Source organism: Mixophyes fleayi, chromosome 7, assembly GCF_038048845.1.
Source record: "Mixophyes fleayi isolate aMixFle1 chromosome 7, aMixFle1.hap1, whole genome shotgun sequence".
NCBI classification, from domain to species: domain Eukaryota; kingdom Metazoa; phylum Chordata; class Amphibia; order Anura; family Limnodynastidae; genus Mixophyes; species Mixophyes fleayi.
Window position 1 is genome coordinate 117,191,586 of NC_134408.1, and position 17,487 is coordinate 117,209,072.

A 17,487-nucleotide genomic window follows, 5' to 3' on the forward strand; every position below is an offset into this window, starting at 1 on the left:
TGCCTTGTCTTTTCGTTTATCTTTCATAGTCTTTCCGTCTATTTTGCATAGCCTTTCCATCTATCTTGTTCTGTCTTTCTTGGTTTGTTTTTCAGTCTATCTTGCTATGCCTTTCAGTCTATCTTGCTTTTTCTTTATTTCTCTGTCTTTCTGTCTATCTTGCCCTGTCTTTCCGTCTATCTTGCCCCGTCTTTCCGTCTATTTTGCATAGTTTTTCCGTCTATCTTGCACAGTCTTTCCATCTATCTTGCACAGTCTTTCCGTCTATTTTACATAGTCTTTCCGTCTATCTTGTTCTGTCTTTCTTGCTTTGTTTTTCTGTCTATTTTGCGATGCCTTTCAGTCTATCTTGCTTTTTCTTTATTTCTCTGTCTTTCTGTCTATCTTTCCCTGTCTTTCCGTCTATCTTACCCTGTCTTTCCGTCTATCTTGCATAGTCTTTCCGTCTATTTTGCATAGTCTTTCCGTCTATCTTGCTCTGTCTTTCCATCTATCTTGTTTTGTCTATTATGCCATGACTTTCCGTTTATCTTCCTCTGTCTTTCTGTCTATCTTGCTCTGTCTTTCCGTCTATCTTGCACTGTCTTTTTGTTTATCTTGCCCCGTCTTTCCGTCTATCTTGCACAGTCTTTCCGTCTATCTTGCCCTGTCTTTCCGTCTATCTTGCCCTGTCTTTCCGTCTATCTTGCCGTCTTTCCGTCTGTCTTGCACAGTCTTTCCGTCTATTTTGCATAGTCTTTCCGTCTATCGTGTTCTGTCTTTCTTATTTTGTTTTTCTGTCTATCTTGCTCTGTCTTTCTGTCTACCTTCCTCTGTCTTTCCGTCTATCTTGCCCTGTCTTTCCGTCTATCTTGCCGTCTTTCCGTCTGTCTTGCACAGTCTTTCCGTCTATTTTGCATAGTCTTTCCATCTATCTTGTTCTGTCTTTCTTGGGTTTTTTTTCAGTCTATCTTGCTATGCCTTTCAGTCTATCTTGTTTTTTCTTTATTTCTCTGTCTTTCTGTCTATCTTGCCCTGTCTTTCCGTCTATCTTGTTTTGTCTATCATGCCATGACTTTCTGTCTATCTTGTTCTGTCTTTCTTTCTTTGTCTTTCTGTCTATCTTGCTATGTCTTTCAGTCTATCTTGCTCTGTCTTTACATCAATTTTGTTTTGTCTATAATGCCATGACTTTCTGTCTATCTTGTTTAGAATTTCCGTCTCTCTTGCTCTGTCTTTCCATCTATTTTCCTCTGTCTTTCTGTCTATCGTGTTTTGTCTTTCTGTCTATCTTGACCTTTCTTTCCGTATACCTGGTTGTTTCTTTATGTCTATCTTGCCATTTTTTTTCCATCTATCTTGCACAATGTTTTTGTCTATTTTTCATATTCTTTCCGTCTATTTTGTTCTATCTTTCTTGCTTTGTCTTTCTGTCGATCTTACTATGTCTTTCTGTCTATCTTGATCTGTCTTTACGTCTATCTTGTTTTCTCTATCATGCCATGACTTTTTTTTCTATCTTTGCTCAGAATTTCTGTCTATCTTCTTCTGTCTTTCCGTCTATCTTCTTCTGTCTTTCCGTCTATCTTCTTCTGTCTTTCTGTCTATCTTGCTTTGTCTTTCTGTCTATCTTGCCCTGTCTTTCCGTATACCTTGTTGTTTCTTTACATCTATCTTGCCTTGTCTTTTCGTTTATCTTTCATAGTCTTTCCGTCTATTTTGCATAGCCTTTCCATCTATCTTGTTCTGTCTTTCTTGGTTTGTTTTTCAGTCTATCTTGCTATGCCTTTCAGTCTATCTTGCTTTTTCTTTATTTCTCTGTCTTTCTGTCTATCTTGCCCTGTCTTTCCGTCTATCTTGCCCCGTCTTTCCGTCTATTTTGCATAGTTTTTCCGTCTATCTTGCACAGTCTTTCCATCTATCTTGCACAGTCTTTCCGTCTATTTTACATAGTCTTTCCGTCTATCTTGTTCTGTCTTTCTTGCTTTGTTTTTCTGTCTATTTTGCGATGCCTTTCAGTCTATCTTGCTTTTTCTTTATTTCTCTGTCTTTCTGTCTATCTTTCCCTGTCTTTCCGTCTATCTTACCCTGTCTTTCCGTCTATCTTGCATAGTCTTTCCGTCTATTTTGCATAGTCTTTCCGTCTATCTTGCTCTGTCTTTCCATCTATCTTGTTTTGTCTATTATGCCATGACTTTCCGTTTATCTTCCTCTGTCTTTCTGTCTATCTTGCTCTGTCTTTCCGTCTATCTTGCACTGTCTTTTTGTTTATCTTGCCCCGTCTTTCCGTCTATCTTGCACAGTCTTTCCGTCTATCTTGCCCTGTCTTTCCGTCTATCTTGCCCTGTCTTTCCGTCTATCTTGCCGTCTTTCCGTCTGTCTTGCACAGTCTTTCCGTCTATTTTGCATAGTCTTTCCGTCTATCGTGTTCTGTCTTTCTTATTTTGTTTTTCTGTCTATCTTGCTCTGTCTTTCTGTCTACCTTCCTCTGTCTTTCTGTCTATCTTGCCCTGTCTTTCCGTCTATCTTGCCCTGTCTTTCCGTCTATCTTGCCCCGTCTTTCCGTCTATCTTGCCCTGTCTTTCCGTCTATCTTGCCCTGTCTTTCCGTCTATCTTGCCCTGTCTTTCCGTCTATCTTGCACAGTCTTTCCGTCTATCTTGCACAGTCTTTCCGTCTATTTTGCATAGTCTTTCCGTCTATCTTGTTCTGTCTTTCTTGCTTTGTTTTTATGTCTATTTTGCTATGCCTTTAAGTCTATCTTGCCCTGTCTTTACGTCTATCTTGTTTTGTCTATAATGCTATGACTTTCTGTCTATCTTGCTCAGAATTTCCATCTATCTTGCTTTGTCTTTCCGTCTATCTTCCTCTGTCTTTCTGTCCATCTTGCTTTGTCTTTCTGTATATCTTGCCCTGTCTTTCCATCTATCTTGAAGTCTTTTCGTCTATTTTGCATAGTCTTTCCGTCTATCTTGTTCTGTCTTTCTTTCTTTGTCTTTCTGTCTTTCTTATTTTGTCTTTCTGTCTATCTTGCTCTGTCTTTCCGCCTACCTTCCTCTGTCTTTCTGTCTATCTTGCCCTGTCTTTCCGTCTATCTTGCCCTGTCTTTCCGTCTATCTTGCCCCGTCTTTCCGTCTATCTTGCACAGTCTTTCCGTCTATCTTGTTCTGTCTTTCTTGCTTTGGTTTTCTGTCTATTTTGCTATGCCTTTAAGTCTATCTTGCTCTGTCTTTACGTCTATCTTGTTTTGTCTATCATGCTATGACTTTCTGTCTATCTTGCTCAGAATTTCCATCTATCTTGCTTTGTCTTTCTGTCTATCTTCCTCTGTCTTTCTGTCCATCTTGCTTTGTCTTTCTGTCTATCTTGCCCTGTCTTTCCATCTATCTTGAAGTCTTTTCGTCTATTTTGCATAGTCTTTCCGTCTATCTTGTTCTGTCTTTCTTTCTTTGTCTTTCTGTCTATCTTGCTATGTCTTTCAGTCTATCTTGCTCTGTCTTTACATCAATTTTGTTTTGTCTATAATGCCATGACTTTCTGTCTATCTTGTTTAGAATTTCCGTCTCTCTTGCTCTTTCTTTCCGTCTATTTTCCTCTGTCTTTCTGTCTATCGTGTTTTGTCTTTCTGTCTATCTTGACCTGTCTTTCCGTATACCTGGTTGTTTCTTTACGTCTATCTTGAGCGGTCTTACCGTCTATCTTGCTCAGTCTTTCCATCTATTTTGCATAGTCTTTCCGTCTATCTTGCCATGTCTTTCTGTCTATCTTGCATAGTCTTTCCGTCTATTTTCCACTGTCTTTCCGTCTATCGTGTTTTGTCTTTTTTACTTTGTCTTTCTGTTTATCTTGCTCTGTCTTTCCGTCTATCTTGCTCTGTCTTTCCGTCTATCTTGTTTTGTCTATCATGCCATGACTTTCTGTCTGTCTTGCTCAGAGTTTCCTTCTATCTTGCTTTGTCTTTCCGTGTTCCTTGTTGTATTTTTACGTCTATCTTGCCATGTCTTTCCATCTATCTTGTACAATTTTTTGTCTATTTTTCATAGTCTTTCCGTCTATCTTGTTCTGTCTTTCTTACTTTGTTATTCTTTCTATCTTACTATGTCTTTCTGTCTATCTTGATCTGTCTTTACAACTATCTTCTTCTGTCTTTCTGTCTATCTTGCTTTGTCTTTCTGTCTATCTTGCCCTGTCTTTCCGTATACCTTGTTGTTTCTTTTCGTCTATCTTTCATAGTCTTTCCGTCTATTTTGCATAGTCTTTCCATCTATCTTGTTCTGTCTTTCTTGGTTTGTTTTTCTGTCTATCTTGCTATGCCTTTCAGTCTATCTTGCTTTTTCTTTATTTCTCTGTCTTTCTGTCTATCTTGCTTTGTCTTTCTGTATATCTTGCACTGTCTTTCGATGTACCTTTTTCTATCGTTACGTCTATCTCTACTCTTGCTATGCCTTTCAGTCTATCTTGCTTTTTCTTTATTTCTCTGTCTTTCCATCTATTTTGCACTGTCTTTCCGTCTGTAGTGTTCTGTCTTTCTTACTTTGTCTTTCTGTCTATCTTGCTTTCTCTTTCCGTCTATCTTGCTCTGTCTTTCTGTCTATCTTGTTTTGTCTATCATGCCATGACTTTCTGTCTATCTTGCTCAGAATTTCCTTCTATCTTGCCCTGTCTTTCTGTGTACCTTGTTGTATTTTTACGTCTATCTTCCATTTCTTTCCATCTATCTTGCACAATCTTTTTGTCTATTTTTCATAGTCTTTCCGTCTATCTTGTTCTATCTTTCTTGCTTTGTCTTTCTGTCGATCTTACTATGTCTTTCTGTCTATCTTGATCTGTCTTTACGTCGATATTGTTTTCTCTATGATGCCATGACTTTCTGTCTATCTTTGTTCAGAATTTCTGTCTATCTTGCTCTGTCTTTCCGTCTACCTTCCTCTGTGTTTCTGTCTACTTTGCTTTTCTTTCTGTCTGTCTTGCCCTGTCTTTCCGTATACCTTGTTGTTTCTTTACGTCTATCTTGCCCTGTCTTTCCGTCTATCTTGCACAGTCTTTCCGTCTATTTTGCATAGTCTTTAGTCTATCTTGCCTTGTCTTTCTGTGTATTTTCCCTTACTTTTCATCTTTTTTGTTCGGTCTATTTTGCCCTATCTTGCTCTCTTTATTGCATAGTTTTTCCACCTGCCTTTTTCTGTCTATCTTGCCCTGTCTTTCCATCTATCTTGCATAGTCTTTCCTTCTATTTTGCATAGTCTTTTTGTCTATCTTGTTCTGTCTTTCTTACTTTGTTATTCTTTCTATCTTACTATGTCTTTCTGTCTATCTTGATCTGTCTTTACGTCTATCTTGTTTTCTCTATCATGCCATGACTTTTTTTTCTATCTTTGCTCAGAATTTCTGTCTATCTTCTTCTGTCTTTCCGTCTATCTTCTTCTGTCTTTCCGTCTATCTTCTTCTGTCTTTCCGTCTATCTTCTTCTGTCTTTCTGTCTATCTTGCTTTGTCTTTCTGTGTATCTTGCCCTGTCTTTCCGTATACCTTGTTGTTTCTTTACATCTATCTTGCCCTGTCTTTTCGTTTATCTTTCATAGTCTTTCCGTCTATTTTGCATAGTCTTTCCATCTATCTTGTTCTGTCTTTCTTGGTTTGTTTTTCAGTCTATCTTGCTATGCCTTTCAGTCTATCTTGTTTTTTCTTTATTTCTCTGTCTTTCTGTCTATCTTGCCCTGTCTTTCCGTCTATCTTGTTTTGTCTATCATGCCATGACTTTCTGTCTATCTTGCTCAGAATTTCCCTCTATCTTACTCTGTCTTTCCGTCTATTTTCCTCTGTCTTTCTGTCTATCTTGCTTTCTCTTTCTGTCTATCTTGACCTGTCATTCCGTATACCTGGTTGTTTCTTTACGTCTATTTTGACCGGTCTTTCTGTCTATCTTGCACAGTCTTTCCATCTATTTTGCATAGTCTTTCTGTCTATCTTGCCATGTCTTTCTGTCTATCTTGCATAGTCTTTCCGTCTATTTTCCACTGTCTTTCCGTCTATCTTGTTTTGTCTTTCTTACTTTGTCTTTCTGTCTATCTTGCTCTGTCTTCCCGTCTATCTTGCTCTGCCTTTCCGTCTATCTTGTTTTGTCTATCATGCCATGACTTTCTGTCTATCTTGCTCAGAATTTCCTTCTATCTTGCACAATTTTTTGTCTATTTTTCATAGTCTTTCCGTCTATCTTGTTCTGTCTTTCTTGCTTTGTTATTCTTTCTATGTTACTATGTCTTTCTGTCTATCTTGATCTGTCTTTACGTCTATCTTCTTCTGTCTTTCTGTCTATCTTGCTATGCCTTTCAGTCTATCTTGCTTTTTCTTTATTTCTCTGTCTTTCTGTCTATCTTGCCCTGTCTTTCGATGTACCTTGTTGTATCTTTACGTCTATCTTGCCCTGTTTTTCTGTCTATCTTGCATAGTCTTTAAGTCTATTCTGCACTGTCTTTCCGTCTATCGTGTTCTGTCTTTCTTACTTTGTCTTTCTGTCTATCTTGCTCTGTCTTTCCGTCTATCTTGCTCTGTTCTTTCCGTCTATCTTGTTTTGTCTATCATGCCATGACTTTCTGTCTATCTTGTTCAGAATTTCCTACTATCTTGCCCTGTCTTTCTGTGTACCTTTTTTTGTATTTTTACGTCTATCTTGCCATTTCTTTCCATCTATCTTGCACAATCTTTTTGTCTATTTTTCATAGTCTTTCCGTCTATCTTGTTCTATCTTTCTTGCTTTGTCTTTCTGTCGATCTTACTATGTCTTTCTGTCTATCTTGATCTGTCTTTACGTCTATCTTGTTTTCTCTATGATGCCATGACTTTCTGTCTATCTTTAATCAGAATTTCCGTCATCTTGCTCTGTCTTTCCGTCTACCTTCCTCTGTCTTTCTGTCTATCTTGCTTTGTCTTTCTGTCTGTCTTGCCCTGTCTTTCCGTATACCTTGTTGTTTCTTTAGGTCTATCTTGCCCTGTCTTTCCGTCTATCTTGCACAGTCTTTCCGTCTATTTTGCATAGTCTTTCGTCTATCTTGCCTTGTCTTTCTGTGTATTTTCCCTTACTTTTCATCTGTTTTGTTCGGTCTATTTTGCCCTATCTTGCTCTCTTTATTGCATAGTTTTTCCACCTGCCTTTTTCTGTCTATCTTGCCCTGTCTTTCCGTCTATCTTGCATAGTCTTTCCTTCTATTTTGCATAGTCTTTTTGTCTATCTTGTTCTGTCTTTACGTCTATCTTGTTTTCTCTATCATGCCATGACTTTTTTTTCTATCTTTGCTCAGAATTTCTGTCTATCTTCTTCTGTCTTTCCGTCTATCTTCTTCTGTCTTTCCGTCTATCTTCTTCTGTCTTTCTGTCTATCTTGCTTTGTCTTTCTGCCTATCTTGCCCTGTCTTTCCGTATACCTTGTTGTTTCTTTACGTCTATCTTGCCCTGTCTTTTCGTCTATCTTTCATAGTCTTTCCGTCTTTTTTGCATAGTCTTTCCATCTATCTTGCTCTGTCTTTCTTGGTTTGTTTTTCAGTCTATCTTGCTATGCCTTTCAGTCTATCTTGCTTTTTCTTTATTTCTCTGTCTTTCCGTCTATCTTGCCCTGTCTTTCCGTCTATTTTGTTTTGTCTATCATGCTATGACTTTCTGTCTATCTTCCTCAGAATTTCCCTCTATCTTGCTCTGTCTTTCCGTCTATTTTCCTCTGTCTTTCTGTCTATTTTGCTTTCTCTTTCTGTCTATCTTGACCTGTCGTTCCGTATACCTGGTTGTTTCTTTACGTCTATCTTGACCGGTCTTTCTGTCTATCTTGCAGTCTTTCCATCTATTTTGCATAGTCTTTCTGTCTATCTTGCCATGTCTTTCTGTCTATCTTGCATAGTCTTTCCGTCTATTTTCCACTGTCTTTCCGTCTATCTTGTTTTGTCTTTCTTACTTTGTCTTTCTGTCTATCTTGCTCTGTCTTCCCGTCTATCTTGCTCTGCCTTTCCGTCTATCTTGTTTTGTCTATCATGCCATGACTTTCTGTCTATCTTGCTCAGAATTTCCTTCTATCTTGCACAATTTTTTGTCTATTTTTCATAGTCTTTCCGTCTATCTTGTTCTGTCTTTCTTGCTTTGTTATTCTTTCTATGTTACTATGTCTTTCTGTCTATCTTGATCTGTCTTTACGTCTATCTTCTTCTGTCTTTCTGTCTATCTTGCTTTGTCTTTCTGTCTATCTTGCCCTGTCTTTCCGTATACCTTGTTGTTTCTTTACGTCTATCTTGCCCTGTCTTTTCGTCTATCTTTCATAGTCTTTCCGTCTTTTTTGCATAGTCTTTCCATCTATCTTGTTCTGTCTTTCTTGGTTTGTTTTTCTGTCTATCTTGCTATGCCTTTCAGTCTATCTTGCTTTTTCTTTATTTCTCTGTCTTTCTGTCTATCTTGCCCTGTCTTTCGATGTACCTTGTTGTATCTTTACGTCTATCTTGCCCTGTCTTTCTGTCTATCTTGCATAGTCTTTAAGTCTATTCTGCACTGTCTTTCCGTCTATCGTGTTCTGTCTTTCTTACTTTGTCTTTCTGTCTATCTTGCTCTGTCTTTCCGTCTATCTTGCTCTGTTCTTTCCGTCTATCTTGTTTTGTCTATCATGCCATGACTTTCTGTCTATCTTGTTCAGAATTTCCTTCTATCTTGCCCTGTCTTTCTGTGTACCTTGTTGTATTTTTACGTCTATCTTGTCATTTCTTTCCATCTATCTTGCACAATCTTTTTGTCTATTTTTCATAGTCTCACCGTCTATCTTGTTCTATCTTTCTTGCTTTGTCTTTCTGTCGATCTTACTATGTCTTTCTGTCTATCTTGATCTGTCTTTACGTCTATCTTGTTTTCTCTATGATGCCATGACTTTCTGTCTATCTTTGTTCAGAATTTCCGTCATCTTGCTCTGTCTTTCCGTCTACCTTCCTCTGTCTTTCTGTCTATCTTGCTTTGTCTTTCTGTCTGTCTTGCCCTGTCTTTCCGTATACCTTGTTGTTTCTTTAGGTCTATCTTGCCCTGTCATTCCGTCTATCTTGCACAGTCTTTCCGTCTATTTTGCATAGTCTTTCCGTCTATCTTGCCTTGTCTTTCTGTGTATTTTCCCTTACTTTTCATCTATTTTGTTCGGTCTATTTTGCCCTATTTTGCTCTCTTTATTGCATAGTTTTTCCACCTGCCTTTTTCTGTCTATCTTGCCCTGTCTTTCCGTCTATCTTGCATAGTCTTTCTTTCTATTTTGCATAGTCTTTTTGTCTATCTTGTTCTGTCTTTCTTACTTTGTTATTCTTTCTATCTTACTATGTCTTTCTGTCTTTCTTGATCTGTCTTTACGTCTATCTTGTTTTCTCTATCATGCCATTACTTTTTTGTCTATCTTTGCTCAGAATTTCTGTCTATCTTGCTCTGTCTTTCCGTGTATCTTCTTCTCTCTTTCCGTCTATCTTCTTCTGTCTTTCTGTCTATCTTGCTCTGTCTTTCTGTCTATCTTGCCCTGTCTTTCCATATACCTTGTTGTTTCTTTACGTCCATCTTGCCCTGTCTTTTCGTCCATCTTGCATAGTCTTTTCTTCTATTTTGCATAGTCTTTCTGTCTATCTTGTTCTGTGTTTCTTGCTATGCCTTTCAGTCTATCTTGCTTTTTCTTTATTTCTCTGTCTTTATGTCAATTTAGCTTTGTCTCTCTGTATATCTTGCCATGTCTTTCGATGTACCTTTTTGTATCGTTACGTCTATCTTGCCCTGTCTTTCTGTTTATCTTGCATAGTCTTTCCGTCTATTTTGCACTGTGTTTCCGTCTATAGTGTTCTGTCTTTCTTACTTTGTCTTTCTGTCTATCTTGCTTTCTCTTTCCATCTATCTTGCTCTGTCCTTCCGTCTATCTTGTTTTGTCTATCATGCCATGACTTTCTGTCTATCTTGCTCAGAATTTCCTTCTATCTTGCCCTATCTTTCTGTGTACCTTGTTGTATTTTTACGTCTATCTTGCCATTTCTTTCCATCTATCTTGCACAATCTTTTTGTCTATTTTACATAGTGTTTCCGTCTATCTTGTTCTATCTTTCTTGCTTTGCCTTTCTGTCGATCTTACTATGTCTTTCTGTCTATCTTGTTCTGTCTTTACGTCTATCTTGTTTTCTCTATGATGCCATGACTTTCTGTCTATCTTTGTTCAGAATTTCCGACTATCTTGTTCTGTCTTTCTGTCTACCTTCCTCTGTCTTTCTGTCTATCTTGCTTTGTCTTTCTGTCTATCTTGCCCTGTCTTTCCGTATACCTTGTTGTTTCTTTACGTCTATCTTGCCCTGTCTTTCCGTCTATCTTGCACAGTCTTTCCGTCTATTTTGCATAGTCTTTCCGTCTATCTTACCTTGTCTTTCTGTGTATTTTACCTAAATTTTCATCTATTTTGTTTGGTCTATTTTACCCTATCTTGCTCTATTTATTGCATCGTTTTTCCACCTGCCTTTTTCTGTCTATCTTGCCCTGTCTTTCCGTCTATCTTGCATAGTCTTTCCTTCTATTTTGCATAGTCTTTCTGTCTATCTTGTTCTGTCTTTCTTACTTTGTTATTCTTTCTATCTTACTATGTCTTTCTGTCTATCTTGATCTGTCTTCCCGTCTATCTTGTTTTGTCTATCATGCCATGACTTTCTGTCTATCTTCCTCTGAATTTCCGTCTATCTTGCTCTGTCTTTCCGTCTATCTTGCTCTGTCTTTCCATCTATTTTCCTCTGTCTTTCCGTCTATCTTCCTCTGTCTTTCTGTCTATCTTGCTTTCTCTTTCTTTCAATCTTGCCGTGTCTTTTTGTATACATGGTTGTTTCTTTTCGTCTATTTTGCCCTGTCTTTCCGTCTATCTTGCACAGTCTTTCCGTCTATTTTGCATAGTCTTTCCGTCTATCTTGCCTTGTCTATCTGTATATTTTGCCCTTACTTTTCGTCTATTTTGCACTGTCTTTTTGTCTATCTTGTTCGGTCTATTTTGCTCTTCCTTGCTCTCTTTATTGCATAGTTTTTTCACCTGCCTTTTTCTGTCTATCTCGCCCGGTCTTTCCGTATACCTTTTGTAACTTTATGTCTATCTTGCCTTGTCTTTCCGTCTATCTGGCACAGTCTTTCCGTCTATTTTGCATACTCTTTTCGTCTATCTTGTTCTGTTTTTCTTGCTTTGTCTTTCTGTCTATCTTGCTCTGTCTTTCCATCTATCTTGCTCTGTCTATTTTGCCCTATATTTCTCTCTTTATTGCATAGTTTTTCCGGCTGTCTATTTCAGTCTATCTTGCCCTATCTTTCCGTGTACCTTGTTGTATTTTTACGTCTATCTTGCCTTGTCTTTCCGTCTATCTGGCACAGTCTTTCCGTCTATTTTCCTCTGTCTATCCGTCTATCTTCCTCTGTCTTTCTGTCTATCTTGCTTTCTCTTTCTTTCAATCTTGCCGTGTCTTTTTGTATACATGGTTGTTTCTTTTCGTCTATTTTGCCCTGTCTTTCCGTCTATCTTGCACAGTCTTTCCGTCTATTTTGCATAGTCTTTCCGTCTATCTTGCCTTGTCTATCTGTATATTTTGCCCTTACTTTTCGTCTATTTTGCACTGTCTTTTCGTCTATCTTGTTCGGTCTATTTTGCTCTTCCTTGCTCTCTTTATTGCATAGTTTTTTCACCTGCCTTTTTCTGTCTATCTCGCCCGGTCTTTCCGTATACCTTTTGTAACTTTATGTCTATCTTGCCTTGTCTTTCCGTCTATCTGGCACAGTCTTTCCGTCTATTTTGCATACTCTTTTCGTCTATCTTGTTCTGTTTTTCTTGCTTTGTCTTTCTGTCTATCTTGCTCTGTCTTTCCATCTATCTTGCTCTGTCTATTTTGCCCTATATTTCTCTCTTTATTGCATAGTTTTTCCGGCTGTCTATTTCAGTCTATCTTGCCCTATCTTTCCGTGTACAGTGTTGTATTTTTACGTCTATCTTGCCTTGTCTTTCCGTCTATCTGGCACAGTCTTTCCGTCTATTTTGCATAGTTTTTCCATCTATCTTGTTCTGTTTTTCTTACTATGTCTTTCTGTCTATCTTGCCTTGCCTTTTCGTCTATCGTGTTCTGTCTATTTTGCCCTATCTTGCTCTCTTTAGTGCATAGTTTTTCCGTCTGTCTGTCACGGTCTCAGGTGATAGCAGGTCTTTATGATGCGAATCCTAGGGTCTGCAGAGTTTAGCGATACACCAACAGGGCGCGGAGTCTAACGAGCAGACGGTGTTCACCAGGAACTGCCGCAAAGCAGTATGGTCTTAGCTGCGTCTGCTCGCAGGTCGCGGCCCCTGCCAGAGTACTGAGCGAGACCCTTTTGGGAAATCAGGAAACCAGCAGGTAGGATAGCAGGTATTTGAATAAAGTGTCAGCTTTGCAGATGAGTACGATAGCAGGTACTTGAATAGAGTGTCAGCCTTGCAGACGAGTAGAGTAGTAGGTACTTGAATAGAGTGTCAGCTTTGCAGATGAGTAAAGTAGAATAGTCAGTACCTGAGTGGAGTGTCAGCTTTGCAGACGAGTAGAGTAGCAGGTACTTGAATAGATTGTGAGCTTTGCAGACGAGCAGAGTAGATAGTCGGTACCTGAGTGGAGTGTCAGCTTTGCAGACGAGTATAGTAGCAGGTATTTGAATAGAGTGTCAGCTTTGCAGACGAGAAAAGTAGAATAGTCGGTTCCTGAGTGGAGTGTCAGTTTTGCAGACGAGTTAAGTAGCAGGTACTTGAAAAGAGTGTCAGCTTTGCAGACGAGTAGAGTAGATAGTTGGTACCTGAGTGGAGTGTCAGCTTTTCAGATGAGTAGAGTAAATAGTTGGTACCTGAGTGGAGTGTCAGCTTTGCAGACGAGTATAGCAGCAGGTACTTGAATAGAGTGTCAGCTTTGCAGATGAGTAGAGTAGATAGTCGGTACCTGAGTGGAGTGTCAGCTTTGCAGACAAGTAGAGTAAATAGTCGGTACCTGAGTGGAGTGTCAGCTTTGCAGAGGAGTATAGTAGCAGGTACTTGAATAGAGTGTCAGCTTTGCAGACGAGTAGAGTAAATAGTCGGTACCTGAGTGGAGTGTCAGCTTTGCAGACGAGTATAGTAGCAGGTTCTTGAATAGAGTTTCAGCTTTGCAGATGAGTAGAGTAGATAGTCGGTATCTGAGTGGAGTGTCAGCTTTGCAGATAAGTAGAATAAATAGTCGGTACCTGAGTGGAGTGTCAGCTTTGCAGACGAGTATAGTAGCAGTTTCTTGAATAGAGTGTCAGCTTTTCAGACAAGTAAAGTAGATAGTCGGTACCTGAGTGGAGTGTTAGCTTTGCAGATGAGTAAAGTAGCAGGTACTTGAAAAGAGTGTCAGCTTTGCAGATGAGTAAAGTAGAATAGTCGGTACCTGAGTGAAGTGTCAGCTTTGCAGACGAGTAGAGTAGCAGGTACTTGAATAGATTGTGAGCTTTGCAGACGAGCAGAGTAGATAGTTGGTACCTGAGTGGAGTGTCAGCTTTGCAGACGAGTATAGTAGCAGGTACTTGAATAGAGTGTCAGCTTTGCAGACGAGAAAAGTAGAATAGTCGGTACCTGAGTGGAGTGTCAGCTTTGCAGACGAGTAAAGTAGCAGGTACTTGAAAAGAGTGTCAGCTTTGCAGACGAGAAAAGTAGAATAGTCGGTACCTGAGTGGAGTGTCAGCTTTGCAGACAAGTAGAGTAAATAGTCGGTACCTGAGTGGAGTGTCAGCTTTGCAGAGGAGTATAGTAGCAGGTACTTGAATAGAGTGTCAGCTTTGCAGACGAGTAGAGTAAATAGTCGGTACCTGAGTGGAGTGTCAGCTTTGCAGACGAGTATAGTAGCAGGTTCTTGAATAGAGTTTCAGCTTTGCAGATGAGTAGAGTAGATAGTCGGTATCTAAGTGGAGTGTCAGCTTTGCAGATAAGTAGAATAAATAGTCGGTACCTGAGTGGAGTGTCAGCTTTGCAGACGAGTATAGTAGCAGTTTCTTGAATAGAGTGTCAGCTTTTCAGACAAGTAAAGTAGATAGTCGGTACCTGAGTGGAGTGTTAGCTTTGCAGACGAGTATAGTAGCAGGTACTTGAATAGAGTGTCAGCTTTGCAGACGAGTAGAGTCAGAGTAGCCACGTCTTAGGCACCCAAAGGCAACTGAGGAACAGGCACGTCTATTTTGCCCTGTCTTTCCATCTATCTTGCACAGTCTTTCTGTCTATTTTGCATAGTCTTTCCGTCTATCTTGCCTCGTCTTTCTGTGTATTTTGCCCTTAATTTTCGTCTATCTTGCACTGTCTTTTCATCTATCTTTTTCTGTCTATTTTGCCCTATCTTGCTCTCTTTAGTGCATAGTTTTTCCGTCTGTCTGTCATGGTCTCAGGCGACAGCAGGTCTTTACGATGCGAATGCTAGGGTCTGCACAGTTTAGCGCTACACAAGCAGGGTGCGGAGTCTAATGAGCAGACAATGTTCACTAGCAACTGCTGCAAAGCACTATGGTCTTACCTTCGTCTGCTCGCAGGTCGCGGCCCCTGCCAGAGTACTGAGCGAGACCCTTTTGGGAAGTCAGGAAACCAGCAGGTAGGATAGCAGGTATTTGAATAGTGTCAGCTTTGCAGATGAGTAGGGTAGCAGGTACTTAAATAGAGTGTCAGCTTTGCAGACGAGTATAGTAGCAGGTACTTGAATAGAGTGTCAGCTTTGCAGATGAGTAAAGTAGAATAGTCGGTACCTGAGTGAAGTGTCAGCTTTGCAGACGAGTAGAGTAGCAGGTACTTGAATAGATTGTGAGCTTTGCAGACGAGCAGAGTAGATAGTTGGTACCTGAGTGGAGTGTCAGCTTTGCAGACGAGTATAGTAGCAGGTACTTGAATAGAGTGTCAGCTTTGCAGACGAGAAAAGTAGAATAGTCGGTACCTGAGTGGAGTGTCAGCTTTGCAGACGAGTAAAGTAGCAGGTACTTGAAAAGAGTGTCAGCTTTGCAGACGAGAAAAGTAGAATAGTCGGTACCTGAGTGGAGTGTCAACTTTGCAGACGAGTAGAGTAAATAGTTGGTACCTGAGTGGAGTAAAAATCTAAAAAACACCAAATATGTTTGGAGCAAATTATGAAGAGGAAGAGAGAAACCACTGCACGGGGTCTGCAACCCCGTAAATCAACAATATTTAACAAAAACAAATTGCAGTGGAATATCAAATCCTCCAAAAGAAGCTGGAAATGCAATGTGATTGATATAAAACAATTTATTAAAACAATATTAACAATGATTAAAATATGGATAATTCTCAGTCTGCATACAAGAATAAACAGAACCTTATCTTAAGGGAGTATCGATAATAGGTGCACCTATATTGAAGTTGAGTAATATCTCCACATTTAGCGGTATCTGTTTCAGATTAAAACATATTAATAGAAGCTTATTGTGTTGATATTTATAAGTATGCTGTACAGCAGAATTAAATCAATATCTAGAATACGGAGAGTCTCCAAACAATCAATATATATGTAATTGTAATAATGGAGATCGTCCAAATAGGTAGATGCCGTCGGTTAGAAAGTCACAGTTGGATATTGACACACTTAGACCGATTGAACGGAATGAGGTTTATCTATGATGGTATAGTCGGGTTAACATTCACATAACCTCCTCTATATGAGAACATATAAGTTCGTATGGGTGGTATACAGCCCGTAAGAGGGCACTTGCTTACCCAAACGTAAAGATCTCAGCCGCACACCCGCTTCGGATTCCTCTATCTCCCACGTGTATAATCAGAGTGCCGGTGTTGGTCTTCCTTCGAAACGGATAATGGAAACTTAGTTCCCTTCCAGCTTAGAAGATTAGTAATTTCCGTATAGCCAGACGGCCGGTATTACAAATGAATTATAGTCTTCCCAAGAGGGTAAAACTCCGGTCTCTAGAGATTGGTAATTATAGATGAAATTCCTCCGTATATTTCTGGTTTGTAGATGGATAAGCTTCCAATTAAAAAACCGAGTATGCCTGAAAATAACTCCAAGTAGCGAGAACTATGAAGTGAAGTGTCAGCTTTGCAGACGAGTATAGTAGCAGGTACTTGAATATAGTGTCAGCTTTGCAGACGAGAAAAGTAGAATAGTTGGTACCAGAGTGGAGTGTCAGCTTTGCAGATGAGTAGAGTAGCAGGTACTTGAAAAGAGTGTCAGCTTTGAAGACGAGTAGAGTAGATAGTTGGTACCTGAGGGGAGTGTCAGCTTTGCAGACGAGTAGAGTAAATAGTTGGTACCTGAGTGGAGTGTCAGCTTTGCAGACAAGTATAGTAGCAGGTATTTGAATAGAGTGTCAGCTTTGCAGACAAGTAGAGTAGATAGTCAGTACCTGAGTGGAGTGTCAGCTTTGCAGACGAGTAGAGTAAATAGTCGGTACCTGAGTGGAGTGTAAGCTTTGCAGACGAGTATAGTAGCAGGTACTTGAAAAGAGTGTCAGCTTTGCAGACGAGTAAATAGTTGGTACCTGAGTGGAGTGTCAGCTTTGCAGATGAGTATAGTAGCAGGTACTTGAATAGAGTGTCAGTTTTGGAGACGAGTAGAGTAGATAGTCGGTACCTGAGTGGATTGTCAGCTTTGCAGACGAGTATAGTAGCGGGTACTTGAATTGAGTGTCAGCTTTGCAGACGAGTTGAGTAGATAGTCGGTACCTGAGTGGAGTGTCAGCTTTGCAGACGAGTATAGTAGCAGGTACTTGAATAGAGTGTCAGCTTTGCAGACGAGTAGAGTAAATAGTCGGTACCTGAGTGGAGTGTCAGCTTTGCAGACGAGTATAGTAGCAGGTACTTGAATAGAGTGTCAGCTTTGCAGACGAGTAGAGTAGATAGTCGGTACCTGAGTGGAGTGTCAGCTTTGCAGACGAGTAGAGTAGCAGGTACTTGAATAGATTGTGAGCTTTGCAGATGAGCAGAGTAGATAGTCGGTACCTGAGTAAAGTGTCAGCTTTGCAGACGAGTATAGTAGCAGGTACTTGAATAGAGTGTCAGCTTTGCAGATGAGTAGAGTAGATAATCGGTACCTGAGTGGAGTGTTAGCTTTGCAGACGAGTATAGTAGCAGGTACTTGAATAGAGTGTCAGCTTTGCAGACGAGTAGAGTAGCAGGTACTTGAATAGATTGTCATCTTTGCAGACGAGTAGAGTAGATAGTCTGTACCTGAGTGGAGTGTCAGCTTTGCAGACAAGTAGAGTACATAGTCGGTACCTGAGTGGAGTGTCAGCTTTGCAGACGAGTATAGTAGCAGGTACCTGAATAGAGTGTCAGCTTTGCAGACGAGCAGAGTAGATAGTCGGTACCTGAGTGGAGTGTCAGCTTTGCAGACGAGTATAGTAGCAGGTACTTGAATAGAGTGTCAGCTTTGCAGACAAGTAGAGTAGATAGTCGGTACCTGAGTGGAGTGTCAGCTTTGCAGATGAGTATAGTAGCAGGTACTTGAATAGAGTGTCAGCTTTGC

At 39.8% G+C, this 17,487-nt stretch overlaps 1 long non-coding RNA gene across 1 annotated transcript; it reads left to right on the plus strand.

The window, feature by feature from the left end:
* The first annotated feature begins 12,896 nt into the window (after positions 1 to 12,896).
* LOC142097047 (uncharacterized) lies at positions 12,897 to 17,222 on the plus strand. Its single transcript, XR_012678102.1, has 4 exons — positions 12,897 to 12,969; positions 13,407 to 13,434; positions 14,746 to 14,773; positions 17,195 to 17,222. It is a non-coding gene; the product is annotated as an uncharacterized LOC142097047 (long non-coding RNA).
* Positions 17,223 to 17,487: the final 265 nt, after the last annotated feature.